The sequence below is a fragment of the Bubalus bubalis genome, chromosome 21 (assembly GCF_019923935.1).
Source record: "Bubalus bubalis isolate 160015118507 breed Murrah chromosome 21, NDDB_SH_1, whole genome shotgun sequence".
Lineage (NCBI taxonomy): Eukaryota > Metazoa > Chordata > Mammalia > Artiodactyla > Bovidae > Bubalus > Bubalus bubalis.
In genome coordinates this window covers 2,702,529-2,709,107 of record NC_059177.1, presented here as the reverse complement: position 1 = coordinate 2,709,107, position 6,579 = coordinate 2,702,529, and positions in this window count along the sequence as shown.

Genomic DNA, 6,579 nt, shown 5'->3' with positions numbered 1-6,579 from the left:
AATTGATGCTTTTGAACTGTGGCGTTGGAGAAGACTCTTGAGAGTCCCTTGGACTGCAAGGAGATCCAACCAGTCCATTCTGAAGGAGATCAGCCCTGGGATTTCTTTGGAAGGAATGATGCTAAAGCAGAAAATCCAGTACTTTGGCCACCTCATGTGAAGAGTTGATTCATTGGAAAAGACTCTGATGCTGGGAGGGATTGGGGGCAGAAGGAGAAGGGGACGACAGAGGATGAGATGGCTGGATGGCATCACTGACTCGATGGACATGAGTCTGAGTGAACTCCAGGAGTTGGTGATGGACAGGGAGGCCTGGCGTGCTGCGATTCATGGGGTCACAAAGAGTCGGATTCAACTGAACAACTGATCTAGGTTTGTCATACCTTTTCTTCCAAGGAGCAAGTGTCTTTTAATTTCATGGCTGCAGTCACCATCCACAGTGATTTTGCCAAAAATCCCCAAAAAATAGTCTGTCACTGTTTCCACTGTTTCCCCATCTATTTGCCATACAGTGATGTGACTGGATGCCATGATCTTCATTTTTTTAATGCTGAGTTTTAAACCTGGTTTTTCATTCTCTTCTTTCACTTTCATCAAGAGGCTCTTAATTCCTCTTCACTTTCTGCCATAAGGGTTGTGTCATCTACATATCTGAGGTTATTGATATTTCTCCCCGCAGTCTTGATTCCAGCTTGTGCTTCATCCAGCCCATCGTTCCTTATGATGTACTCTGCATATAAGTTAAATAAGCAGGATGATAATATACAGCTTTGTATACTTTCTTCCCAATTCGGAACCAGACAGCTGTTCCATGTCCAGTTCTAACTGTTGGTTCCTAACCTACATACAGGTTTCATGGGAGGTGGTTAAGGTGGTCTAGTATTCCCATCTCTTTGAGAATTTTCCACAGTTTGTTGTGATTCACACAGTCAATGAAGCATAGTCAATGAAGCAGAAGTAGATGTTTTACTGGAATTCTTTAGCTTTTTCTATGATCCAGCAGATATTGGCAATTTGATCTCTGGTTCCTCTGCCTTTTCTAAATCCAGCTTGTACATCTGGAAGTTCTCGGTTCACGTACTATTGAAGCGTAACTTAAAGGGTTTTGAGCATTACTTTGCTAGCATGTGAAATGAGTGCAATTGTGTGGTAGTTTGGACATTCTTTGGCTTTGCCTTTCTTCGGGATTGGAATGAAAACTGACCTTTTCCAGTCCTGTGGCCACTGCTGAGTTTTCCAAATTTGCTGGCATATTGAGTGCAGCACTATCACAGCATCATCTTTAGGATTTGAAATAGCTCAGCTAGAATTCCATCACCTCCCCTAGTTTTGTTTGTAGTGATGCTTTCTCAGGCCCACTTGACTTCACATTCCAGGATGTCTGGCTCTAAGTGAGTAGAGCCCCCTTTACTTGGAATTAGCCCACCAAGTCATACCAGAGCTCCTGTCCACCCCATCTTTGTGTTGTGTGTTCTGTTCAGTTGTTTCGGTCATGACCGACTCTGCCACTCAAGGGACTGTAGCCCACCAGGCTCCTCTATCCATGGAATTCTCCAGGCAAGAATACTGGAGTGGGTTGCCATGCCCTTCCTCCAGGGGATGTTCCCAAGCCACAGATCCAACCCATGTCTCCTGTGTCTCCTGCATTGCAGGAGGATTCTTTGCCACTGAGCCATCGGGAAACTTCATTGCCTATATCCAGTCACTCACAATGTCTGCTAAATGGATGTTTGTTTCTTCTAAACCACACCGTTGCCATTCTCAGTCCAATGACAGAGACAATGACAATAGCTTTCCACCCCACTCTCTGCTCCCTGACCTTTCCTGCACCCTTCCATCCTTCGTCTCTCATCCATCTCACCGACAATGGCAATATGATCATAAAGCTTGTCATATCAAATTCCTCAGTGGTTCCCCGTATAAATAAAACACTTTCCTTGAACAAGGCTCACAAAACTCTTTATAAACTGGTCCTAGCTGCTGTATTATCCTATCACAACCACTCCTGTACTCTGCAATTTCTGTCACATAAGCTTATTTGCAATAGTTTATTAAAGTACCTGTGAGACTTTTCTGTGCAATATCCCACAGTCTATGTTGAACATAAACTTTTGAAACATTGTGGAAATAGTGTATAGTGGAAAAAGAGAGCCTTTGGAACTAAACAGAGCTGAAGTCTAATTCCTTTCCCCCTTCTCTTTTTAACTTTTTAAGAGGTACAACTTATATATAGAAAAGGGCACAGATACTTGTGCAGATGAATGACTTTTTAACATGTGTCCATGCTTTTGAACCACCATCCACGTCAAGATATAAAACACTTGTAGTCATCTAGAGGGTTCCCTGATAACCCTTCGTATCCAGACTCACCCCACAAAGGTAACTACTCTCATGACTTCTATGAGGATTTATTAGTTTTGCCTACTTTTGAACTCTGTTGTTGTTGTTTAGTCACTAAGTCATGTCTGACTCTTGGTGACCCCATGGGCTATAGCCCACCAGGCTCCTCTGTCCATGGGATTTCCCAGGCAAGAATACTGGAGTGGGTTGCCATTTCCTTCTTCAGGGGATCTTCCTGACCCAGGGATCAAATGCACGTCTCCTGCATTACAGGCAGTTTCTTTACCAACTTAGCACCAGGGAAACCCTTTTGAATTTTAATCAATGACATAATACAATGTGAAGACTTTCATATCTGGCTCTTGTTCACCTTGAAAGCTGGGAGACTCATTCATATGCTGAAAAGACCTACCTGTCTCCCCTCCTATATCTAATCTCCATTTAATAAATAATTCTTCTCTCGAGTCTCAGTTTTCTCAATAACACCATCTCCACATGACTGATGTGAGCGTTAGATGACCTATATCAAATGTCACTGATGCTTTCTGGCACAAAGTAGGCTGTTCCCGAATTCTAGCGATTGTTACTATGAAAAGTAGTTTTTAAAAAACTGTTCTTTTGAATTATTATTGCACTATATTCTGGTTTTTGGTTTTTGTTTGTTCTTTTTTTTTTTTTTTTTTTTTGATAGAGTAGCTCAGAACTACTCTGCCTTCGGGACTGAAATCTAGGTAATGGTATGTTTAAATCAAGATTATGTGAAACACCCTTCAAAGGAGATTTAACAGTGTGCCCTATCAGTTATCAGGTGAGAAGAAAAAGTGTGAAAAAATCACCTCTCACCTCTGCAGAAGGCTTTCTGTATTTTGTGTTTTGTTTTTACTGTGTACTGTTTTTCAGGTGGCCTCCTATGAGACAGACCACAATTTTCTCTGGGGTCAGAGACTCTTCTTCCTAAAAGAAATGATGATAATAAAGATCATAATAAAGATAACACTACAACTTGACTTACACTGGAAATCTCTTACCTCGATCTCCCACAGATGCTATCATCCTCCACAGAAATTTTTACAGGAGCTGACAAACTTGACAAACAAACAAGAGTAGAGCTTATTGTTGTCCAGTGAGTCTGAAATATCAGTGGCATCCTAGTTAGCTACACTGGACACATCTCTAGGATCCTTTGCTTATTTCCAAGGAATAAGCAGTGAGAACCTTAGTGACCTACACCAAATGTCTGTGCTTTTAGCCTTTCAGAGGACAAACTTGCTGAATTCATTATCTGCTTCTCCCCCAAATTGGAGGACCTACTATGTGCCCTGTACCATGCTGGATCCTGGGAAACAAACAGAAAGAAGATGAAGTCCCTACTCTCAAGGAACTCTGATGTCCAGAGAGAGAGAGACAAATACATAAACAAATTATACAGCCCAACATGAGAGAAGATGATGTGGGAGCCAGGAGGAGGGAGAAATTAATTTGAATTTTGAGGACTTTATGGCCCAGGCAGTAAAGAATCTGCCTGCAATGTGGGAGACCCATGTTTGATCCCTGGGTTAGGAAGATTCCCTGGAGAAATGGCAACCCACTCCAGTATTCTTGCCTGGAGAATCCCATGGACAGAGGAGCCTGGTGGGCTATAGCCCATGGGGTCGCAAAGAGTTGGACATGACTGAGTGATTAACACTTTCACTTTCATGTCCTGACATGACACCTTTCTTTAAGATGCCTGACCTTAAGTAGGTCAGTGATGCTTCGCCCTGGGACATTTTAGATGTGGGTCTAATGCTATCAGTTTATTTTCTGAGGATGAAACTGTAAGATGCAAAATGTAGAAGTCGTTAAAAGACAAGTTTTCTATCATGCAGAGAAAAAGTGATGTCTCTTCAGCCAATAAGATACGGAGATTCGAGAATGAGAAGGTCCAGGTGGACTGGAACTTCTGGTTAGTTTCATTGGGTTCAGCTCTATTCCTGCCTTTCTGGGTCCTCGCTCTTCTTTGAGTCACCAAAGTCTCATGTATGGGGCGTGTCTGGTATCACTCTGAGCCCTATCCCCTACATGTGGCCACCAGTGCTTTGTAGGTTTCAACCATCACCACGTAGGAGCAACCTAAGTGCACCAGGTGTGACTCACGCGCTCCTTTGACACCTTGGAGTGGGTACCCAAGGGCTCCCTCAGCTGTCACACACACCACCTGACGTGCAGGAGGAGTTAGTGCTTGGGGGCCAACTTGATCGAGAGCGGTGGGATCTATTGTGTGAGTATGTCCTGCTTCCTATTTCCTGGGCAGACAGTTCTGAAGGCCCTGAGGGATCCAGCCCCAGTGACCTGTAGTGTGGGTCCATGTAGTGTCCTTCCCAGCCCCATTCTTCCCTCTCACTCCTGCTCCTAGGATTATACTCCAAGACAATCCACTTGCATGTAACCTAGGCTAGGAAAGGGCTTCCCTGATAGCTCAGCTGGTAAAGAATCCACCTGCAATGCAGGAGATCCTGGTTTGACTCCTGGTCGGGAAGATCCACTGGAAAAGAGATAGGCTATCCACTCCAGTAGTCTGGCCTAGAGAATTCCATGGACTCTGTAGTCCATGGGGTCACAAAGAGTTGGACACAACTGAGCGCCTTTCACTTTCACTTTTTCACTAGGCTACAAAAGCACTTGCTGATTGCTTCCTACTTTTTTTTTAAGCTATTTCAAGTTCATTGTCCTAATTAATACAGAAGCCAGCATTGGTTCCCTCACTGCCCACAGAATAAGATTGTAAAGCAGCAGAACTGAATGGGAACCCATGGAAATCTGACCCAGAGTTTACTAAATATTAAATATTCTTCTTTTAGAAAATATTCTTCATTAAATATTTATTTATTTGGCTACAGCAGGTCTTAGTCGTGGTACAGGGGATCTTCACCGTGTCACATGGGGTCGTTCCATGCGGCTCAGGGACTCTCTAGTTGTCTCAGGCGGGCTTAGTTGCTCCAGGCATATGGGATCTTAATTCCCCAACCAGGGATCAAACCCACATCCTCTGCATCACAAGGCAGATTCTTAACCACTGGACCACCAGGAAAGTTCCTGAGTTTACATTCTTAACTTCTCTGCTGCTGTGTGAACACCTGTCACCCTCTCTAAAACCATCAAATTCTCCCTCACTGCAAAATGACACCAGAAATACATAAAAATCCAAGCAGAAAAACCAGACTACTGTCATTAGCCCACTCTTTGCCTGCTCTTTTCTGTTGTGACCTGAATTTATGTGTGTGTGCACGCACGTGTGTGTGTGCACACGTGTACATGTATGTGTGTGTGCATGCACAAGCTCAGTTGTGTCCAACTCTTTGTGACCTCATGGACTATAGCCCACCAGGCTCCTCTGTCCGCAGGACTCTCCAGGCAAGAATACTAGAGTAGTTTGCCATTTCCTGCTCTTGGGGAGCTTCCCAACCCAGGGATGGAACCCAGTGTCTCTTGTATCTCCTGCATTGGCAGGTGAACTTTTTTACCACTGTGTCACTTGAGTGTGCATACCGTCCTTTACTTCACTGCTTATCTAGTGTCAAAGTTTTAGGTTGTTTCTCGTTTTTCTTTTAAAATTAACAGAGATAAACACTCTAAAAATAAAGCTTTCATCTCTAGCTCTGTTTATTTCTGAAGGATAATTTCTAGAAAGAAGTGGAATTATTGTGCCAATTGCTATGGATAAATTGTCAACAATGGGTATAGTCATTTTAAATATATTTGCTAAATTGATACAAACAGGTATATTGTTACAACTTATTGACTCTCATTAACAATAATAAATACATGTATGCTTAATAGGCTTTTTACTGTGAATTACCCATATTCTTTCACATTTAAAAGTTGGGTGTTACTATTTTTTCTATAGATTTTATCATCTTTCTATATAAAGACTTGTTCTGTTTGGTTTTTGGCACTTGTTTATTATAATTTTTGTTTTTCTTTTACTCCTATATATTTCTTCTGTTTTCTGTTTGTTAAAAAGTATATACCTATTTTACATCTATTTCTTTTCTCCCTCTGTATTTCATCTTATTGCAGTAGGAATTGAGTATCTAAGTTGACTTCGTTATCCAAATAACTAACCCATTTTCCCAGAACCTCTCTTTTCCTTTTCAGCTCTTTCCAACCTAGAATCCATTTCTAGGCTATTTATCCTGTCCATCTCTGTCTATTTCTATGACTGTCATAGTCTTCTTATTTTCAACAGACTCAAGCTCT